The 23,917-nt window shown below is 36.5% G+C and overlaps 1 protein-coding gene across 6 annotated transcripts in view; it reads left to right on the top strand.

Annotated features, from left to right (window-relative positions):
• Positions 1-23,917, top strand: part of KCNN2 (potassium calcium-activated channel subfamily N member 2) — a 328,108-nt gene that overhangs the window by 132,686 nt on the left and 171,505 nt on the right. The window lies entirely within an intron of this gene.

Genomic DNA, 23,917 nt, shown 5'->3' on the forward strand with positions numbered 1-23,917 from the left:
ACAAAGGATGAAGACTTAAGCTATTACATTAGACATAAAGATGGAAAGGGATGAAATAGATCTAAACAGTATTGTGTAGGTAAAATAACAATTAAGTGTTTTCCTTGAAATAAATTTTAAGTGAAAGAGAAATATAAGGGTCCTTGCAGGTAGAAATGGATCCCAATTTTTAAGGGCCTGAAGCATACAATATGGAAAATAATGAAAAATTATAAAACAAAAATGTGCTCAGCCCCACACAATTTAGCTTTGTGATAAATGCACTTCCATTTTATGTTTGAATATGAGGATAGATTATGTGCCACTAACTCAGCTAACAGTGATAAAGAAAGGGCAAAATTAGGGAGAAAGATTATGGGCTTAGTTTTGGGTATCCTCATGTAGACATCAGAGAAGCAAGTAAAGACATTTGAAAGGGTGTTTGATTTAATAGTCTAAAGTTTTTGAAATCTGAATTCCAAGAATAAATACATTAATTTGGGAGTTATAAAAGAACAAGTTGAAACTAAGAAAAATAATTATATCCTCCTGGAGAAAATAAGAAGATTGATAAAAGGAGAAGAGTGAGTATGAAATACTGAGGAAAAATAACATTTTAGTGTAAGCAGACTCAGTGCAGAACCAGATAATATTATAGTTCAGTGGACTAGGTATTAATGGCCATGGAACTATTAATACCTAGCAATGGGAATTGAGATAAGGGGTATTTGAGAAATTTTAGTTGACTAATAAGACTGGAGGCACAATTTGACAATGGAGAGATAAAACAGAAATGTGGAATAAAAATGATAATGAGTTTCTAGTGCTTGGGCAAGTTGAATAGGTGAAGCTGTCATTTACTAATATGGGAAGTCAGACAGAACAGGTTTAGGGGAAAAATGTTAATTTGAAGTACCTCTAGAATATCATGAATCAAATATCTATTAGTAGTTAGAAATACAGCCAGCAGTTGTTGAATCTCTTCATTTACCAATGTGAAGAAGTTCCAAAAATGTTATATTACTATGTCTAGTGTTGCATGGTAACTGGTGCTCCTACAGATGGTGAATTCAAAATCATCAGTAATTAGTGGTATTCTAAGCTTCAAGAGTGGGGGCAGTTACTGGAAAAACATTCAGAAGATACCCACAGACCGCATCCTGGAGAATACCAAACACCAAGGAAGTAGAAAGTGAAGAGCCAAGTTAAAAGCAATTGCTCTTAATCCCCTCTTCCCTCAACTCCTTCGACAGTCACCAATTTTGCTGTCTGTCTTTACGGACTTACCTATTCTGGATAGTTCATACAAATGGTGCTATATATTCTAGAGACTTTTGAATGTGGCTTCTTTTAGCATAATATTGTGTGGTATTTGGACTTATCCAAGTTATACCATGTATCAGTACTTCATTTCTTTTTACAACCAAATATATTTTGATCTGTGTATATATCATAATTTATCTGTTCATCCGTTGATGAACATTTGGGTTGTTTCCACCTCTATAGTTATTACAAATAGTGCTGCTATGAATACGTACATATATTTGTTTGAATATCTGCTTTCAATTATTTTGAATGTATACCTAGGAGAATTGTTAGTTCATATGGTAATTCTGTTTGTCTTTTTGTGGGTTCACCAAACTATTTTCCACAGCAAGTGAAATCATTTTATATTCCCATAAGTAATGTATAGGGTCCTAATTTGTTCACACTTTGCCAACATTTTTTTGGTGTGTGATAACAAACCTTGTGGGTATAAAGTGTATCTCATTGTGTGTGTGTTTTTGTTGTTGTTTGTTTTGTGTGTGTTATCTTTCTTTCTTTTTTATTAAGGTATTATATGTGTACATATCTTACCAATCCCCCCTCCCACTCCCATCTATGCCCTCCCTCCCCAGAGTTTTGTGTCCATTGGTTATGCTTATATGCATGCATACAAGTCCTTCAGTTGATCTCTTATCTCCCGCATATCTCCCTCCCCTCCCCGCTGTAATTCGACAGTCTGTTTGTTGCTTTACTGTCTCTGTATCTATCTTTTTGTTCATCAGTTTATAATGTTCTTTATTATCCATAAATGGGTGAGATAATGTGGTGTTTTTCTTTCATTGACTGGCTTATTTCACTCAGCATAATGTTCTCCAAATCCATCCAGGTTGCTGCAAATTATAAGAATTCCTTCTTTTTTATGTCAACATAGTATTCCATTGTGTAGATGTGCCATAGTTTTTTGATCCAGTCATCATTGTGGTTTTGCTTTGCATTTCCCTAATGACTAACGGTGTTGAGCATCTTTTCATGTGCTTGTCAGCCACTTGAATACTTTCTTTGAATAAATTTCTATTTATAACTTTTGTTCATTTTATTATTGGGTTGTTTGCTTTTTGCTATTATTGCTTTATGTTCTGGAGACTAATCCCTTGTTTGATATGTTATTTGGAAATATTTTAATCCAATCTGTAGGTTGCCTTTTCACTTTTTTGCTAATGTCCTTTGATGCACAAAAATTTTAAATTGCTGAAGTAAAAATTATCTATTTTTTATTTTCTTGTATATGCTTTTGGTGTCATATTAAGAATCTATTAAAAACCAAGGTTGTGCCCTACCCAATTTGGCTCAGTGGGTAGAGCATTGGCCTGCAGACTGAAGGGTCCTGGGTTCCATTCCGATTAAGGGTATATAACTTCATTGCAAGCCCTGGTGAGGGCGAATGCAGGAAGCAACCAATCATGTGTTCCTCTCACATTGATATTTCTCTCTGTCTTTCCCTCTTTCTTCCACTTTCTCTAAAAATCAATGGGAAGATATCCTCCAGTGAGGATTTAAAAAACAAACACACATACACAAAAACCTAAGATTATAAAGATTTACTACTACATATTTTTCCTACAAATACTATAGTTTTAGCTCTTTATTTAGGTCATTAATCTATTTTTAGAGTAGAGGTCCAACTTCATTCTTTTGCATTTGAATATGCAGTTATCCCATTACCATTTGTTAAAAAGATTAATCTCTCCCCACTGAATAGTCTTGGCACCTTTATTGAAAATCAATTGGTCATATCGGTCTGTGTTTATTTGTAGACTCAATTTTGTTTTATTGGTTTATACGTCTATCCTTATAATGGTACCACACTTTTGATTACTGTATCTTTGCAATAAGTTTTGAAATCAGAAGTGAGTCCTCCAACTTAGTTCTTTTTCAAGATTGTTTTGACTACTTAATCAGTTTCAAGATTTTTGGTTTGCAACATGAATTTAAGAATTTTTCTTTTCTTTTTCTTTTTTTCTTTTCTGTGAAAAGGGTTGTTGGAATTTTGATAGAATTGTTTTGAATCTGTAGATCACTTTGGGTAATATTGCCATCTTAAAATATTAAATATAGACTTCTTTCCACTTATATCAATTTTTAAAAATTTCTTTCAACAGTTTCTTTTAATTTTCATTGTATAAGTCTTTCACTTCTTTGGTTAGATGTATTCATAGGTATTTTATTTTTTTGGATGTCATTTCAAATAGAATTTTTATTAATTTCCTTTTTGTACTATTCATTGCTGGTGTATAAAATCATTAGAATGGTCTGAGAAAGATAGGTATTAATTAATTTTTATATGTTTGGTAGAAATCACCAATGAATGAAGCCTGATTCTGCACTTTTCTTTGTTGGGAGGTTGGCTATAGATTAAATCTCTGTACTTGTTATAGGTGTATTTGGATTTTCTATTTCTTCTCAAGTTAATTTTGATAATGTGTTCATCTATAAAATTTTCCATTCATCCAGGTCATATAATTTGTGTATAATCCTTTATAGTATTCTCTTATAATCCTTTTTGTTTTTTATAAGGTCAGTAGTAATATCCCCACTTTCATTTCTGATTTTAGTTGTGTGCATTTATTTCCTTTTTTCTTAGTTTAAAGTTTCGTTAGTTTTGTTGATTTTTAAATTTTTATTATTGTAAAAAAATATATTTTATTGATTTTTTACAGAGAGGAAGGGAGAAGGATAGAGAGTTAGAAACACTGATAAGAAACATTGATCAGCTGCCTCCTGCACACCCCGAACTGGGGTACAATCCCTGGACTGGAATCAAACCTAGAGTCCTTCAGTCTGCAGGCTGACACTCTATCCAGTGAGACACACTGGTTAGGGCTTTGTTGATTTGTTTTAAAGAAACAACTTTTGGTTTCATTGATTCTGTATTTTGCTATTTTCTATTTGACTTATCTTTATCATTTCCGTCCTTCTTCCACCTTTGACTTTAATTTGCTCTTCTTTTTTAGTTCCTTAAGGTGTAAAAATAGGTTATTGATTTGACATAGTTCTCTTTGTTAATGTAGGTATTTACAGCTATAACTTTCCCTTTGAGCTCTGCTTTTACTGCATTGCATACTTTTTGGCAATGTTGTCTTTTTGTTTTCATTTGTCTACATTTTTTTTGTTTCCCTTGTGGTTTCTTCTTTGACCTTTTGATATTTAAGACTATGTTGTTTAATTACCACAAAAATAAAATTTTCAGTTTTTCTGTTGTTTTCTAGCTTTATTGAATTGCTATTGAGACAAATACTTTATATGATTGTAATCCTTTTAAATTTATTGAGATTTGTTTTGTGGTCTAACATGTTGTAAAACATTATCCTAGAAAATGTTTCACATGCACTTGCAAAAAATGTGCATCCTGCTATAATTATATTTATGCATAAAATAAGGTACAACCAGATTATAAAGGAAAACTTAGTATATAGTTATTAAAATATTTTAATTTGTGTAATATAGTAATATATGGCTTTTAAATTAAAACCTTAAATAATTTACCATAATCTTAAATATGTAATAATGCATATAAACAAAGTTTTCAAAATATCTGCATAATCTATGTAATATAAAAATATGTCATTTCTATTGGTGACAAAGTCATAAGTACTACTGATACTACTGTAGCATTAGTAATTAAAGAAAATAATGCATTTCAGTGAAAGGTTAATTAAAACAAAGTACCAGTTTTTCCCACTCAAGCTCATTGACAATGAATTCTATCCTCAGCCCCTCAGGAGGCCTAACGCCTAAGGACTGCAGGGTAAAATCCCTTGTTTAAAAAACACTGCCTTTGGATGAATCTTTTTTCTGATATTAGAGGGAGGGAAATGGGCAATCTCCAAATAGCCTTACAACAAGCCATGTCCAGCTTAATGTTTCCTTCTGATGGCTTAGCCCAAACCGGAATCAAACAATGCAAGTTCATCCTGGTGTCTTGATGGAAGGAAAAGGCTGAAATTCTTCCTCTGATGCTGATGCTTAGATAAAACTTTGGGTGCAAAGCCTTAGACATTTTATAAGACCAGAAAAGAAAGTCTTATTTCTGAGGCTTAATTAGTATTTATGAAGTCCCAAAGGTTTTGGTAAAAATAGCCTTGGCAAGAGTATATTAGTGTTTTTAATTATTATCATTAAAAATAAATATTTTCAGGAAATTGGGCTGAAGGCCATCTAGCCCAAGGACAGTTGTAAGGAAGGCCATAAAGACTAAAAGGGCATGAGGGGAGCATGGTGCAGAATGGAACTATCTATAGCTTCTCAAGGTTCTAGTTTAGGCCACCAATTGGAAAGGGCATTTACAAATTAAAATAAGCATCAAGTGACTCAATACAAAGAATTAATGACTATTTTGTCTTTTTAATTTTTTAAAACATTTCATACTTTGACATTGAAATGTGGTGATATATATTTCTTTCTTTTCCATCTTGCATATAATCTTTATTATATTATTGAGAATTGTTAAAAAATTGCATTTTAAACATTATACTATTTACATGTGGCCTTGGTGTAGGTCATTTTATTTCAGTGGTTCTTTGTGAACAGTATTTTCTCCTCCACTGGGAATCAAACATGATTTGATTGGTTGACTTCCTGGTTCATAGGTTGATGTTAAACCACTGAGCAACACTGGCCGGGCCAGCATAATGTTTTAAATACAGGTGTTAACTTTATTAGTCAGATCATTTCTTTTACCTACATTTCTTTTTCCCCCCCATCTCTTATTTTAATATCAGAGGCACTTAATATATCTACTAGTACAAGGAAAATATTCTTAAAATAGTGGACTATAACATTTTTAACTAATATAAGTATATTTTTCATTAAATACATTCATTGGTATTATTTTCATGTTTTTTTTTCTTGAATTGATTAAGGTATTACATATGTGTCCTTATCCCCCTATTGCCCTCCTCCTACCCCTCCATTCACACACCCCTGGTGTCTGTGTCCATTGGTTAGGCTTATATGCATGCACACAAGTCCTTTAGTTGATCTCTCCCACTTACCCTCACCCTCCCCTACTTCCCCTCTGTGGTTTGACAGTCTGATTGATGCTTCTCTATCTCTGGATCTGCTTTTGTTCATCAGTTTATGTTGTTCTTTATATTCCACAAATGAGTGAGATCAAGTGATATTTATATTGCTCTGATTGGCTTATTTTGCTTAGCATGATGCTCTCCAGTTCCATCCATGCTATTGCAAATGGTAAAAAATCATTTTTTTAACAGCAGCATAGTATTCCATTGTGTTACCTACATTTCTTAATTATTACAAAATATTATTTCCTGATAAAAACAAGTCAGAAAAAGAATGATCATATATTTTTATATACCACTCAGAACAAATCAACAAAATAATACTATTAAGAACTAGTGATAGGAAGAGTTTGATAGGAGGACTCTGCTTTGCTGTTGGGAAGTAAAATGATATAACATGTTTGGGAAGTAATTTGTAATTATCTATTAGACTTCATAATTCTACTTGACCATGTTTCCTAAAAAAATTTTGAAATATAAACAAATCTTTCTCTGAAAATATATTCACCACAGGACTATTTATGAAATTAAAAAGTGAAATAATCTCAATATTACATAATAGAGATTGGGTTGTACTATTTATTTTGGTCATTAAAATAATTGCATTAAGTGTTTGTAATAACATGGAAAAGATGCAATATATAACAAGAAAGCTTGTTTGTACAGTGGTAAAACCATAAGCTCTTACCTATGTACTGGGCCAAGTTGCTTAAATTCCCTATGTCTCAGTTTCCTTATACTAGTATATAAAATGGGAGAGATAAAACTGTAAAATTACAGTAACTCCTTTGTATGATGACCATGAAGATTAGTAGTATATGTCAATTGCTTAACAGGACCTGGCAAAGAGTTACGTGCTAGCTGTGAGCTGCTAGGTGCTGTTAGCTTCATCCTGACGGTAGGCTTATGACAGTAGACTCAGGCAAGGGAGCCAGTAGATACCGGCAAAGAATACAAGTTCTTCAATGTGGGCTAAAGATCCAACTTATTGCAGAGAGATGTTCTGCTGGGTAAGAGACGCAGAAGTATTCATAGTCAGAGGACCAAGGTTTCCTTGTCACTCACCCCACAAGGGCCAGTGCCCACCAGCTTACCAACTGCAAACCACAGTAGCAATCCTGGCACACTCCTAAGTGATTACTAGGAGAGGAAAAGTTGAATTTAAGAACTTATATACATATATGCATAACCATGGACACAGAGAACACTGTGGTAGGTCCGGGGGGATCAGGGCAGGATATATGGGTCAATGAGGAGAAGGAGGGGCATATCTGTAATACTTTCAACAAGATAAAATTTTTTAAGTTGAATTTGGGTCAGTTTTTTAGGCATATCTTGCCCCCAGCAGGCCCAATCTTTAGGGTTGTGAAACACATTTGAAATTAAATGTTAAGTGAATAAACTAGGATAAAAATGATGATATTAAGTATCATCACAAATACTATAAGAAATAATCCTGAATACAAATCAAGAATCAAATTAAAGAAACCAAAATGTACCCAGAAGTTGTTCTTGAGTAGTAAGGCCATGGATCAATTATTTTGTCCACTTTAAAATTTTCTATTTTCCAAAATTCTATAATTTGAATGTACCATATATAAACTAAAATGTGTCATATATATATAAACTAAAGGAACAACAGTGACTAAGTTGTTTATAATGTGTAATACCTCTATCTGATGGACTCACTTCAGTGTACAGTGTTTTTCATGAGCAATTTGTGTAATAGGTTGGCAAGAATGTAGCCAAGCCACATTTAATCTGCATCAGTATAAATTAGGATGCTTCAATTTGAAAGTATCAGAAATATTGATCAAACCTGAATAACAAATATAGGGAATTTATTAATAATCAATACAGAAAGTAAAGGTTCATTTAAAGGCTTAACAATGTCATCAAGAAGCCTATCTACCCCCACCCCACCCTGTCCCCTTGCTTCCTTCTTTCCTTCCATGCTCCCTCCTTACTTTTCTTCCATTGTCTCATCCTTTTTTGTCTTGTTTTCTTGCTCTTTCTATCTTTGCTTCTCTGGAGGTAGTTTTGTACTAAGCCTGTTTCCTCTGTATTTGTCAGCAGCAACCAAGACTATAGCCCTCCTCATTCACACATACACAAAGGTCCTGATTGGGCAACTTAAGTCACATGATTATTTTTGAACCAATCATTTTGGCTAAGAGAATGCCATACACCATTTGGCATAGCCTGATTTTTTTTGCTCATTTCTGAATCAATGACTGAGTCAAAGTAGAAAGGATTATCCTGAACGTTTCAGAGCACAATGAGACTTTGCTTATTTAGTAAATCCTCGTTTCTAAATTCTTTAAAAAACTCTTTAAATGAAAAACATAAACCCAGCTCTTAGGAGGTGTCTTTTTTTCCCATTTCCTTCTACTGCTTACCCTCAGGGTTCAGTTCAAATTCAGGGAGAATGGTTACTGATGTGTCCTTCCATCCTATGGTAAGGCTGTGACATCTGTGTCTTCTGTCTTTACTGATCTCCACTGAGACACTGTCACATATGGTTCCATCACTGCGCCCTGACGACCACAGGGGATATCTCTGGTCTTGCCCAGCACCTCCAGGCATGAGGTCCATGGACTCTGTTGCAATTTCACTGTTTTGGGGGCTTCCACTTCATTTTCTGCCACTCTGTTCCCCTTTGAATTACTGGTGGTGACCCAAGTAGGTTGTTTGGGACTTTGTAAAGCTACTAGTATGTCCAAATATACTCAGTCATTTACCCGCTTCAGTCATTACACTGTTCACAGGACCGTGCTGGAAAGTAACCTCCAATACAAGGCTTGAAGGTTCCTGGGCTACACCCTTGAAAGTCTGGTGGTGAATCATCCCCAAATGGAGTTTTGTTGTCCACCCAGTACTCAGCCTTCCTATTCTCTTCATAGTCAACATTTTTTCCCTTCTCACAGTGCCATTAGTTCTCTCTGTAATAATTTATTTTCCACTTAAACTTTATGACCTCTTCTTTTTGGGTTCAGCTCTTGATTTTTCAAGCAAAGCTTTTAAAATTTCCCCAAACTTTTTCAGTCTCATGCCCAGCTCCATGCATTTAAAAGTGATTTTCAGGACTATTACCTATACTATAAAAATTTTAAAATCTACTTTGGAGTTCAAAAGCCTGGGAATAAACTCTTTGTTCTCATTGAGTTATTTTCTGTCTTTTCTCCCTTGGGGCAATAAACCTTAGCCTCCCCATCTAGTTTTAATTATAGAAGGGCTTTAGGGTAAAATACAGCCTTCAAGTAATTGCATTGAGGAATATTTGAAAACATTGTCTTTCTGATAATAAATGCCCAGAATCATGCCTACATTTAACAGTACAGGGGTTCAAAGAAAAATGAAATTAAGTTCTAGCAGAGCATATCAGATATTATTCATGAAAGTAGTGGGACTTGATCTAATCTTAAAGAATGAGATGTTTGTTAAGAAGAAAAGGAGCCCTAGCTAGTTTGGTTCAATGGCTAGAATGTCGGCCTGTGGACCGAAGGGTCCCAGGTTCTATTCTGGTCAAGGGCACGTGCCTGGGTTGTGGGGTTGGTCCCAGTAGGAGGCATGCAGGAGGCAGCCAATCAATGATTATTTCTCATCATTGATGTTTCTATCTCTCTCTCCCTGTCCTTTCCTCTCTGAAATCAATTTAAAAAAATTTTTTAAAGAAGAAGAAAAAAAAGAAAAAAGAAATGGGGTATTTTGGTGGGTTTTCTTTGCTGTAGTAAGTTATATGGTAGTATATATTCTATGATGAGCTACTTCTTTAGCAAACTGAGACAGGAACTGCCCCACATATTTGTAGCTATAATTATTTATCACAAATATCATTTCCCTCAAGAGGACACTTGTCTTAGTCCATTTGGACTACTATAACAGGATATCAGACTAAGTGGTTTACAAGTAACAGAAATTTATTTCCCACAGTTTCAGAGGCTGGGAAGTCCAATATCTAGGTGCCAGCAGATTGGTGTCTGGTAAGGCCTCCTTCCTGTTTCATAGAGGGCTGTCTCCTGGCTGTGTCCTTACTGAGAGAGCTCTCAGTCCCCATTCTCCCTCAGAATTCCATATGCATCCCTCCTGAAGCTATGCTCTTGGTTGAGGAGACAACCTCTCTGATAGAGGAGAGGACTGTTCTCCGGTCAGTTTCTGTGGACTTTTTTTTTTTTTTTAATAAGGGCACTGGTTCCATTCAGGAGGGCTCCATTCTTATGTCCTAGGCACCCACCTTCAAATACCACCACATTGAGAGATTTCAGCACATGAATTTTGAAGGGACATTCAACATATAACAGTACTTCGCATAGTCTCAACTTCAGAAAGTATTCTAGAGCATGTGTTTGCTCACTTAACTGTCTTAAATTTCATGCTGCAGTTGGTTATCCAGTACTGATTACTTGAAGGCACTAGATTGCAGCAGTGCCTCTCACAATGGGGTCACAAGTTTCCTTTACATGATAATGTAAAAAACAAACAAATAACAAGATTTCTTATTTTTAGTGGAAAATATTTTCAAATAGTAAATTTTTAGTTTCTTTGATTAGTGTTCTTGTTTGTTTTTATTTACTTTGTTTTCAAACTAGAATCTATAGATTGTTCTCAAGAGTTCTTATATGCAAGATTCTCTAAGGAGTACCTTCTATCAGAAACTATTCTTCGTAATACCTAAGTTTGAATTACAGCTTCTTTGTTTTGTAGCTCTATAATCTTAGATATTTATTTAAGCTCTCTGTTTCCTCTTCTGTAAAATGGGAATGGTAAACATCATCTCTGTAAGGATTAAATGAGGAAATGATATAAAACTTTGCAGCTACTTTAATTATGATTAGAATTATGTACTAGCACAAGTGAAATTTCCATACTGTCATTTCCCTCATCCTAGATCTGCTGAGGGCATGTTTCTTCAGCCTTTTCTCCATTTACACAAAACTCTCATAATCTATTTTACTCTGATGCTGGTGTCATGAGTACTCTGTCAGTAGCTGTACGTGGGCCTGCCCTTCTCCTCGTCTTTTTGGTGGCACTTTTCTGAGAGGTTAGATCTGTTTCAGCTCTCCATATACCATGCTTTCTTCACAGTCTTCCTCCTAAGACATCTGCACTGAGCAATAAGAGGTCAATGCTGGAGCCAAATTGACATGGCTTACTATTGGCAGCAGTCAGCACTTCCCAGCTGATAGGAGTCAGTCCTATTTAACCTCTTGTCTAAGAAGTTACTCCTTAGAAACTTACAGGAAGGCAGAGCTGATCCTCTCAGCACTGAGAAGATTTGAACTCACAGGATAAGAACACTTTTATGCTGAAGTGAGACCAAATTCACTTATTTGACTAAAGCAGTGTAACACCCAAGGTTTGTTAAGTTGCTGGTAAATATAAAACATTTTACATATATTATTTCTAACACTCCCTTCAAAAAACCATTGTGATGTATGAATTATTATTTCTATTTTAGATGTGAAACTACTGATGCCCCGTATTAAGTGACACCAAGAAGTATTATAATTCACCTGTCAAACTTCACTATATCATTTCTTCTATATTTTTCTACCTTTCTAAGAATTGAAACTTGTCCATCAGAACTTCAGATAGAGAGCAAGCTGCTAATTGAAAGTACTCTTAGCTGAGAGCTGATGTCTCCCACAGCACCTCTTTTGTGTCCTATTGAATTTGTTTGTAATCATGTGTAACCCTGCATAGTTACCAACAGTTTACTTGTAAGTAACGTATGTCTCCACTGAGTAAATTGCTTATGGATTGAGATCTTGTTTGTACTTCTTTACAATACCCTGTCATATCTAGCATGAACAGTTGTTCCTTCCAAAAATAATTATTTACAACCTACCACATTCAAAGAACCATATTTGATAGATGCTGCTGCAGGAAAAATCACAAGCTCTCTAATTGTGAGGAGGCTCTTTAATAGCAGAGCTAAAACAACTGGAATACTAGTTATCATGGAAGAAATAGAAGGAGATGATGATTATTGGTGTTTTGGAAGTAATTAGAAAAATGAGATCAGATGGTTGGCAAAAAAAAACAAAAACAAAAAACAAACAAACAAACAAACAAAACAAATAAATAAGATGCAAATAGAATGTTATTGTATTTATTTTACATTACATTCCTCTGAGAAAAGGAAAAATAAGAGAGGAGTCTTTTTCAAACCTTTAATTATGTCCTTGCATCTGGAAGTTCTGAAGCAATTAGACTGAAGTAGAACATTCTGGATGATTTGGTGAATTTTAGCATAAGGTCATGGCAGACTATTTACAACCAAGCCTGGGTTTAGAATAGGTGACTCCAATGCAGCTTAGTATTACAGTCGCCAATAGCAGGTTAAATAACTTACCAAAGCATGTGCCACTCTGTTTTAGGGGCCACATTGGCTAGACTCAGAAGGTAAGGGATAACATAGCCAACTCATGTAGAAGTTTAAATGTAAGAGAAAAGACTTCTCCCTGATGGCAAGGACCAGAAGAAAGGCTCCATAGACAAGGACATGGCAGGCAAATGTAACAATCTTAGCAAAGCACAGTAGGAGGAGACTGGGATATATGCCAGTGTACTGAACCCAGTTTGCCAAAAAGTCAATTAAATTTGGCATACTAGCCACTGACTTTTGGTGAATTGTCCTTCCTCTGGATATCTTAGGACATATAAAAAAGAAGAGATGAGTAAAATGCATTATTGCTCTGCTACTGGTGCTTTGTGTATTTCACTTTCTCAGCAAAGCTTTCTGATAGGCAGCCTATAAATAAAAGGCTAATATGCAAATTGACCGGACAGCAGAACAACCAGCCACTATGACATGCACTGACCATCAGAGGGCAGATGCTCAATGCAGGAGCTGCCCTCAGTGGTCAGTGCATTCCCACAGGGGGAACGCTGCTCAGTCAGAAGCCAGGCTCACTGCTGGTGAGTGCAGCAGTGGTAGTGGGAGTCTCTCCCACCTCCATGGCAGCACTAAGGATGTCCAACTGATGGCTTAGGCCTGCTCTCTGGAGGGAGTGGGCCGAAGCCATCAGTTGAACATCCCCCCAACGGCTCTCAGACTGCAAGAGGGTGCAGGCCAGGCTGAGGTACCCCCTCTAGTTAATTATACTATTTTTCAGATGAGAAAAAACAACATTATAGTCATAGGGTGAGGGCCCAAGATCCCAGTCACTTACTTAAAGAGCTGTGATTTGAACACAGATTTGCTTGGCTTTAATACCCTGTAATTCCTGCTTCAACACACATCCCATATTTCTATTGAAGTAGAGTTTATGAAGGGAAACGGGTGGAAAGAAGTTGATAAGCACCATCAGCGGCCACAGCTTGAACGCTAAACCAGTGAGCTTAAACCTGAGAACTGGAAACCACTGAATCATTGGAAAAAGAAAGTGGCAGTACCTTAAGAAAATTAATCTTGTAATCAGTGTGCAGTACCAAGACCAATTAAAACTCTATTGCAATAGACCCATAAGAAATAAGAACTTAACTAAGGTTACAACACAAATAGGTAGAAAAAAAGATTTAAAAGAGATAGAATGAGAAGTCCATAGGCATTGTTATTGAATGAAGTAAAAGCCATTCTAGAGAGCAAATTCAGGAGGAGGATGCATTATATTCCTGATGTTTAGAACTTGATGGCTCACACAAGCAGAGCCATCTTTCAGGCAGACAGAAATTTGTGACTTGCCCTTGGAAAAAGTTTTGGCTGAGATATGATTTAGGAGTCATTTACATTAAAAAAAGAAAGTAATGAGAAACAGTGCCCCGCACTGTTACATACTTCATTTTGAATAAAATTACTTAAGAAGGAAAATGCATTTAGAAAATAGAGTTGGGATTAGGACTATGCCTCTACGTACATTAGATCATTGAAGAGGATCCCTAGAGGGAGAAGGGTTGGTCAGAGAAGGTGGTGAAACGAAAAGAGGACTCATTTTCAGAGGCCAGTAGTGAAAAGGGAGGAATTGGACTGTCAATAAAACCAATATTTCAGACGGTTTGAGGAAGCTAACACAATTGTATATTTTACTGAATGAAGAAAACCATAACATTAGGAAATATAATGTGATGAAGAATGACAACCAGGAAAGATGGAGGTTAAGAATTGGGTGGGCTATTGGCTATGAGGACCGAGTAGCATGCCAAAAGCTATACACAGAACCTTCAGAAATCCAATGAGACCCACTATGTGCTATGTCTTTTTTGTTTGTTTGTTTGTTTTTGTTTTTTGGTTTTGGTTTTGGTTTTGGTATGTTGACCTTAAACAAAAAGATCACCAGAAATTTTTCTAGCAAAACAGGTTTATTCAGGGAAAAAAAATTGCAATTCAGGACTTGCAGTCTAATGGCAAACCATGTTTTATAGTTTAAAGAAACAGAGAGAAACACTCTTTTATAGACTGGGAAAGAGCTATTGTAAATGAAGAACCCATTGGAGGAAACTGAAAGTTAAAGTATAGTGACTTTTCAGTGGCTGAGTTATGGCAGCCTCCCATTGGCTGAGTTGTTACCAGGCAAAATGAATCTTTTCTTCCTCCTATTTAGGTAGTAAAATAGTATCATTTCTTATTTCAGATGTAAGTTATGCCTATTTGACTGGTAAGTGATCCAGCTCTAATATCCCACCATAGCATCTTTCTACAGTTAGTCTTGATACCAACTATTTTATCCTTGGTTCTACTGAAAGCCCAGGTTGAGATAAAGACTTGTGTGAAAGTGGTTTACTTGAGAAGATATCCCTAGAGAGCAAGAGCTGAAGTGAGAGAATTGGGAAGAAAAGCAGAAAATGATAGAAAAATTATATGATAATGCACTATCAAGTTGGCCACCTTGTAGTTGACTGATGTTTGAGCCTCTCTTTGTTAAGAGTAGCTTCGTGGTCATTAACTCCCCTGAAATTGTAAGCTATATGTTTCCACAAATGTCCCACATGCCAGTATCAGGAAACTCCCATAACAAGGAGCAAGAGCACAGTTGAGGCATTGTCATAGCATGTGTGAAGTTGACCAAAGACAGTGCGGAACAGGCAGGAAGATAATGGCTCTAGTAAGAATTGGGGCTGAATGGATGTGAAATACTGCATAATAGTTATCCAGCCTACTGTGAGAGGACATGGCAGTGGTTCACACCAGGATGAATGGATGACTAGGACTAATGAAAAATAAATGAATCCCTATTCTTTGCTTCATAGTCTAATTTGTAGAACCAAAATCCGATGCCAAATTATTCCCTTTGTGAAGAGGAAAGTGAAAACTCATTAATAATTGTAATTAATAGAACATTTGTTTTCATATTCTAACAATTCTTTGTCAAAGGATTTGGTAATTTTATAGCTAGCTTTACCTCAGGACTCCAGATTCAAGAAACTAGAGTGTTAAATTCCAACACTTGGTGCAGGCCCAAAGGAGCTGAACATTTAATGTTATTGTCTGATTTATTTTCTTACCATTAGTGAACTAGCTAAAAATATATTTAATTTGGGGAATGTCAGCAATTATACTCACTCACTTATGCCCATTTGAGACACTTCATATTACCTTTAAAATACTTCATATGGGCCAAGAGTTTTTCCTGAAGCAGTCAAAAATTGGAGAAGTATGTTGCAGAGGAAAATAGCAATTCAAAGTTAAAATCAGGGTATAATAACATAACATAACATAACATAACATAACATAACATAACATAACATAACATAAAGACTAAATCATGAAAGCCAAGTTCAGCTTTCAGCTTGATCACTCATGAAAGCAGTGGAATAATAAATCAATGTTTATAGACTGGATTATCCTCCTGAGTTACATATATTCCCAGAAGAAAACAACATGCAAATCAGCCTCATTCCATCTTTCAAGTTGAAGCTTATTGATATACTAGAGGCCCGGTGCATGAAGTCTGTGCACTGGTAGGGTCCTTAGGACTGGCTGGTGATCAGGGCCAATTGGGGCCTTCCCTCCCCTGGCTTCCAGCTGCTGGCTGCCAGCTGGGGCCTTCCTTCATTCTGTGCTTCCCTCTGGTGGTCAGTGCACATCATAGCAAGTGGTCAAACTCCCAGTCCATCAAACTCCCAAAGGGACAATTTTCATATTAGCCTTTTATTATATAGGATTTCCTCCCAACTATTAGGAAATATGAAGCAACCATTGCTTCGATTAGTCCTTTGCAAAAAGGGCCAGACAATTGATACCACAGGTCAGAGAACATAATAAAGAGAAAGGCAAGTGAAGTCATTCATTTATTTGTCAGAGAACCACTTCATATCTATGATATCTACCAGGCTGGATGCCAAAAGGGACATGGGAAGCTGTGAAGAACTAGCTGTCCAGTAGAACCAAGACTATCTACACAGACAAGTATAAAACAAGAAAGAATGTGGCCAATGCTACAAAACAAGTCCAAAGTGACTTCTGGTTCAAAAAAATTAAAAGAAAATAGGAACAGCTTCTGGTGTGGCATCAGGAATGTCTTTGCAAATAGGCCAGAGCCTGAACCGCACCTTAAAGCAGTGTTTTTCAACCTTTTTTGGGCAAAGGCACACTTGTTTCATGAAAAAAATCACGAGGCACACCACCATTAGAAAATGTTAAAAAATTTAACTCTGTGCCTATATTGACTATATATAAAGTAATTCTCTTGAATAGGAATCAAATAAACACAAAGAAAGTATTTTATAATTACTTTATTATGAAATATTAAGTAAACAAAATAGTGAAAAATTATAAAATTCTTGTCTTGTCTGCACCTACGGCACACCAGGCAACATCTCTAGTGTGCCGCGGAACAGCAGTTGAAAAACGCTGCCTTAAAGGGACAGAGTGAGTTTTGAAAGGTGAAAGTGAGGAGGAATGGCACCTCTGCTATCCTTTAAGACCCAACCCAAATACAGCTCCTTTCATGAAACCTTTCCTTCATCCTTTCAAGTTGCAGAAATCACCTTCTCATCAAGCTTTCTGTACCTCTTCCCTAGCATTGAAAACATATTGTCTTAGATCCATGGTTGCCAAACTGTGGCGCGCGAGCCACATGAGGCTCTTTGGCCCCTTGAGTGTGGCTCTTCCATAAAATACCATGGCCTGGGCGGGTCAACTTTGGAGAAGTGGCTTTAGGAGAAGTTTAAGTTTAACAAATTTGGCTCTCAAAAGAAATTTCAATTGTTGTACTGTTAATATTTGGCTCTGTTGACTAATAAGTTTGCCAACCACTGTCTTAGATCACTGCTGCATGCATGTCTCGGTTGCCCTTACCAGAGTGAGGACAGCTTGAAAGCTGGGTTCATGTCCGACTCTCTCATGGAGCATCTGTGTCCTGCACATCACTCCAGGTGGGGTACTTATGCAGTAAAACCAAGACATGGATAAGAAAGGCAATGAGGAGCACAGCAAGCAGATCTTGCTCTGGTCTTATTCCGAGAATCCTTCTTTATTCACCTTATTATGTTCTCACTAGCCAAGTCCTCCTTTCTGCCCTGTGGCAGTGTGCCCTCCTCTGTTTACACACTAACATAAGAGAGAAAGAGAAGGAGGGGGCGAGAGACAGAGAATCCACCTATTGCATAGACACATCAGTGCTCCCATGACAGCACCTGAGTGATAAATGGAAGAGCCTGTGCAGATTCAAGGCTGCCTTTCAACTGTGGAGAGCAGCATGGCAGTGCAGAAGGGATGTTTCGTTTTCTCTGCTCCATTGAAAAATAAGTTATACAAAACAGTAGAGTGAGGGCCAGAAAAAAACTAAAAAAGTGTGGCTTTCATAATCAACATTTGGTAATATGTCATTTTCTTAAAAACTCATTTTCCGAGGGGGGCTGTACAGTTTCCTCATTAAACTACTCCAAAGGTTATTTTTCCCCCCCAATGACCATTTACTAAAATATATTCAGAAAAAGAAACTGGAAAAGTATGAACAGAGAGATAGGACATGCAACTGTGCCTTTATTAGACATGGATATTTCACAAATTAATAAGTTACTAAAGGGTTGGCATATGCAAATGAGCAGATGAAATTGCGCTTGCCTGTTTAATAACGTGCAGTGGGAAGCAGCAGGCTAAGTGACATATGTGAAACAGGAGTCTATGCTCATCAACTGTGGCCCGAATCGACTAAAATGCTGCGGGTTTTAAAGCAAAACTCATTTTCCTTGCCTGAAGGCAAATGTGTACCAGGAAATGAGGGACAGCACTATCTAAGCTCCAATATATTGTAATATTCGAGTTGCTCATCAATCAAAGTCTATTTTCCTTCCTAGTCACTTAACAGCTTCCTGTCTCATACCAGCTTGGGAACAGGGAAACTTTTGAGCTGGAGAATCTGCTTTTCTGTAAATTTGAGCAATCTCTGGCTGAAAGAAGGTCACATTAACATTAAGCCTAAGTGGACTTTATTTAAAGTGACCTTTTGTCTCTGTATTTTTTAAACGTTAGGCATTGGTAAATTTCCTGCTAAGAAGATATTGGCACTGACTAGAAATGACTTTGCCCAGATATATCTGTGGTTATTGAAGTAAGAGGTAAACATGTAAATAAAGTGCCATTTCATTTGCTGTGTCATTTATGACAGATAAAGATACTCTTTGGATTCAGCAAATTAAAGGGACTCTGTTAGCTAGCACTGACTTATAAAATAAGTGTCTCAATGGTTTATTTAGCCATTGGCCATGAATGTGGAATCCATCCAACGAGAGACTGTTTTTGGCCAGCACCCTTTGGCAACGTCTTCTTCATTTATAGTTGGATGAAAATTATTATTATTTTTTTAAAGTCTACTTTCACTTTTTTTTTGGCAGACTCCCTCTCTCCTGGAAAATCATGCCACAGTAATTTCTCTCCTCTTTGTGCCTTGCATTGGTGTGGTTTTTTCTTTTTTTCTTTTACAGTTTTGTTTTATCAAGATTCAGGGAGTCAAGCATGCAGAATGCATAGCCAGGGCCAAATATTTACTGGGTGTTTAGTTTGTTGCTGTTGTAATTAACAGGGTCTCTCCTCGTGGATTAGGAACGAACCTTGGGTTTCATTTGCAATACATTTGGCTTGGATGTCCAAGTTCTTGCTCTGCCACTTATTATGTTGATATGTTGAGCCAGTTACAATTTTCCTGAGCCTCAGTTCCTGGCCTACAAATGAGAAAAGTCTGTGCCACCTCACAGAGCACTCTGAGGTTTAATGAGATGAATGCAATAATACATTGGATTCTGTGAGCACAGTACACACAGTATTAGTATTGAGAGGCAGAAAGATCCAAACCTCACAATGAATTATTCCCTGTGTTATCTACTTCTATTTATCTCAGTGAATCGGGGACATATCTCCAAAGAGTGGAGAGAATGAATGGAAAGAAAGATCTTAAGAGCCCACTGTAGAAATAAAAGGAGGGAGAAATCTCCCTGGCTTTCTCAGCCCCAAGGTGAGTAGGTCCATTGAAATGCTAATGAACAGGAGGGGGGGTGGGGAGACAGGGTTCCTCAGCTCTCTGGGTGCTTCTTGGCTGAAGCCTCTGGCACAGCCTCTCTCCTCTTCCTGCTGCTGGCTCTCTGAACAGGCTGTCCAGGCATTTTTAAGTTTTGGCAACCAATGTGATGAACTGCTTCTTCTTATAATAACTCAAATAATTTGATTTGGCTTGCCACTAGGCCTTCCCCCCTTGATTCATTCTGTAGAAATAGAAGCGGGAAATGAAAATGTCCACATGGACCCAGCCTAATTCCATCTTCTGTACAAACCCCCATATGGTCAAGAACCTAAGCGACGCCCTTTTCCAGGACAGCTGACCCTGTCCAAAATTCTTTAGCACTAATGCCGAAGGCCTTCTAAGGATCGAATGGAACCCCTGGAAAATTTATATTTGCAGAGGTATGTAAGCTATCCTCATGTAAATTCCTGTAAGGGTTAAGCCCTAATGATTGAGGAAGATATAAAACGGAAAAATCAGATATAACTGGAAAGGATTGCACTTGACATAATATCCTAGCAACCTTCCAGTTTTCAAGGCAATGTTGATTTTATGTGGTGCTATTCAAAGCTATGCCTTTAATGTTATTGCTAAACATGGCGAATTTTCTCAGTAATGTATGTAGCTCAAGGATGAGCTATAAGAGTGAAAAACCCAAGTTATAAGTAATTGAAAAGTTTCCGGTGAATTATATTTTTGAGCTAGAAACATGTCTTTTTCTGACTTTCTGTATTGCTATTGTGTTTATAAGCTCTACTGCCCCTCTGGAATCTTGTTTTGATCTCTGTAGAAAAGAAGATACTGGCCTGAGTGGTGGTTGTTATATGTTTTCTTTGTTTTTGTTCATTTAGCTTCCACTTACATCACTCCTGTAGTTGGCTTCATCATTCAAACATTTATTCTGAAATAAGTAGAGCTTTAGTTTTCCTTCCGCTGGGACATTGAATATTATCAACTTCTTTAAATTAAAGTAGACCTTCTAATTCCCAAGGGGACCGTCTCAAGGCCTTCAACAATCCTCAACTGATTAATTCCAAGGGGGCATTTCACTAATCCTTCCACAAAACAGTTAGAAATAGCTGATAACTTTAACTGAATCCAGACCCTTAACAATTCTAGGTATATGAGCAGAAGTCATTTTTATGTATTTAGATGTGAAAGACACACTTAAAATAAGCCCAATTCAATATTATTTATAATCTTTTCCTAGTAGCCTAAATCAGCAAAACTGCTACAGTAAAGATAACATGTGCTGAGGTGTGGACAAGGATGAAGATGATGATGAAATGTGTTACACAGCAGTGTGAAGTAGGTCGCAGCAGTGCGGGAAGGTGACCCTGAGCTTGGGGCTGTATCTGTAAGATATCAGAAATGTTCTGCTCTCAGACTCTTTAGACTTCCTTCTTGGATATGCACATTTGCAAGAGGCATCTTTATTTAATATATGTCCATTTTATTTCTTAACCTCTGCAGGCATGTTTTTGCAGTTCAGTGGCCCTGCCCTATTAATTTTACAACATGGGACATTTCCAAAAACAATTCCTAAGCCTTACTCATGGAAAAGCTCAGTCCGGTAGTCTTACTAAGTTGTTTCATAGAAATATTTGCTCAGGCTTTGGCTTCTTGCAATATCACTGTCCAGCTAAAAGGTTTTGAGTATTGTTGTTTGTTTATATAACGAGATAACTACTTATTAGATATGGTTAGAAATGTTATCACACTTGCTGAAATGGTCTGATGGTTCATTTTTTTTTGTCATTACAATATTTACATAGCTGTTCTTATTTTATAGCTATGAGCCACCTTCTAATAAATTTTTAAAATTAATATACTTTATTTTTAGGGAAATTTTATGTTTATAGAAAAATTGAGCAGAAACTAGAGTTCCTACATAATCCTCTTCCCCTGAACACAGTTTTCCTATTAACATCTCCATTGGTGTGGTACATTTGTTAAGATTGGTGAGTTTATATCGCTACATTATTAATAACTTAAGCCCACAGTTTACATTATTGTTCACTTTTTGTATAGTAGAGTTCTATGGCTTTAGACAAACAAGTAATGCTATATATATCCATCATTATACTATCATATAGAATATCTCCAGTGCTTTAAAAATGCCCTGTTCTCCTGTTCATCTCTTGCCCTTCTGCCCCACCCACCTCCCTCCAGCAACCCTTGGGAACCACTGATCTTCTTACCAGCTCAATAGTGTTGCCTTTTCTAATATAGTAAACCCTCGATCTTGTGGACCTTGATTTAAGAATCTTCGGATTAAACAGACAATATTTCTGATCCTTATATCATATGTGAAAATTAACATCCAGTTAATTTTAAAATGTTTTTAACCATTATTTGGATATAATTAAATTAACAATTGTTTATTTTTGGTTATTAATTCACTGTTATTTTAAACAAATTTTAGTGAATAGACTGTAGCAATTTTGCTGACATAAATAAACATTACATGTCTTACAACTATAGTCTACATACTTTAATCCAAGAGTCACTGCTCATAAATAATGTTTGGTGAATTATTCGTATGTGACCATACGAATCACCGGCAGTAATTAGTAATGTTGTGCAGTGGCATGACTTTTTGCAGCAGTTATTTTTTTAAATAAATATATATATAATTGATTTCAGAGAGGAAGGGAGAGAGAGAGAGAGAGAGAGAGAGAGAGAGAGAGAGAGAGAGAGATCAATGATGAGAGGAATCATTGATCGGCTGCCTCATGCACACCCCACACTGGGGATTGAGCCTGCAACCCAGGCATGTGCCCTAACCTGACTGGGAATCGAACCATGACTTCCTGGTTCATGGATTGACACTGAGCCAAACAGGCTGGGCTTTGAAGCAGTTTTAATTAGGGCCAGCCAGTGTCCCCAGCTGTGCTCATTTATTCACTCTCGAGGACTAGTGAATGCATGGATTTACTAGACCCATTCAGTATACATTTATAATCACTGTAATACATATGGAACTCTTTTCTATAAAATTAAACTTTTCATACATATTTAACTACAATTATACAAACATGTTTACATAAATAAAAACAGGTAAACAAATTTGTTAATTTTTTAACAGATACATTTGGACAACCTACTTTATTATATAATGTTTCATCTTTAATGGGCACCCCCTTGCCTGAATTAGTTGATTATATCCAGGTTTTACTGTACAACTGTTTCCTGTTTAAACAATTTTTTTTCTGGTTAAGAACCATGCCTTTGAATTACATTATTTTCCCTTCATTTTTGTTGCTGAACTACCAGATATTTTTTTTAAAGAAAAATATGAATTTTACTGTCAAAAGGTTAGTATCAAAGAAACAAAAGTATAGAACAATAATAACCAGCCTGAGGTACAGTATTTAGAGGTCACCTCAGAGAGGCCCACTCACTTGCTAAGTTACGCCCTTTTACATATGAAGCCTTAAAGCATATGAGTCTAATTTATTCCTTAACAAAATGATAAATTGCTATGCGGCATGGACCTTCAGGTGCTCTTGGATTAAACCCTGAGAGTTAAATCCTCAAGTTCACCCACAGCTTAGCTTGACTCCTAGGCTATTAAGTCATGGAATCAGAAGATATCAGTGACCACAATACAAGTGTCTTAGAGTGGGAACAAATAGGAATTTGAATTCTCTCAACAATAATCATTTATCTCAACCATCCTTGCACCAAGTGGTGAGCACCTCTGTTCTCTTGTTTTTGTGTATGTGATGTTGTGAGTTATGTTTCTCATAAACTATGGTACATGTCAAATCCAATTAATTCAAGCAACACAGTTATCAGTTACAGGCCCCTAGTAATTTGAGCTCTTTGGTTATCCTGTCAGATGCAGTGCCAGCATTTATTTTACAGAGCTACAAAAGGCAAGTTTAATGCTTGCCACAGAACATGACTAAAATAAACAGCTCAATACTATACTATCTGTGCAAGGCAGAAACTTAAAAAAAAACCATATCTTAGCCCTGGTTGGTGTGACCCAGTTGATTGCAGCATCGTCCCACAAACCAGAAAGTGGTGGGTTTGATTCCCAATCAGAGCACATACCCAGATGTGGGTTCAACCCCCAACAGGTACACCTACGGGAGACAACCTAGAGATATTTCTCACTCCTTTCCTCTCTCAAATTAGTAAAAA

The sequence above is a fragment of the Pipistrellus hanaki genome (assembly GCF_964339955.1).
Source record: "Pipistrellus hanaki genome assembly, chromosome: 4".
NCBI lineage: Eukaryota > Metazoa > Chordata > Mammalia > Chiroptera > Vespertilionidae > Pipistrellus > Pipistrellus hanaki.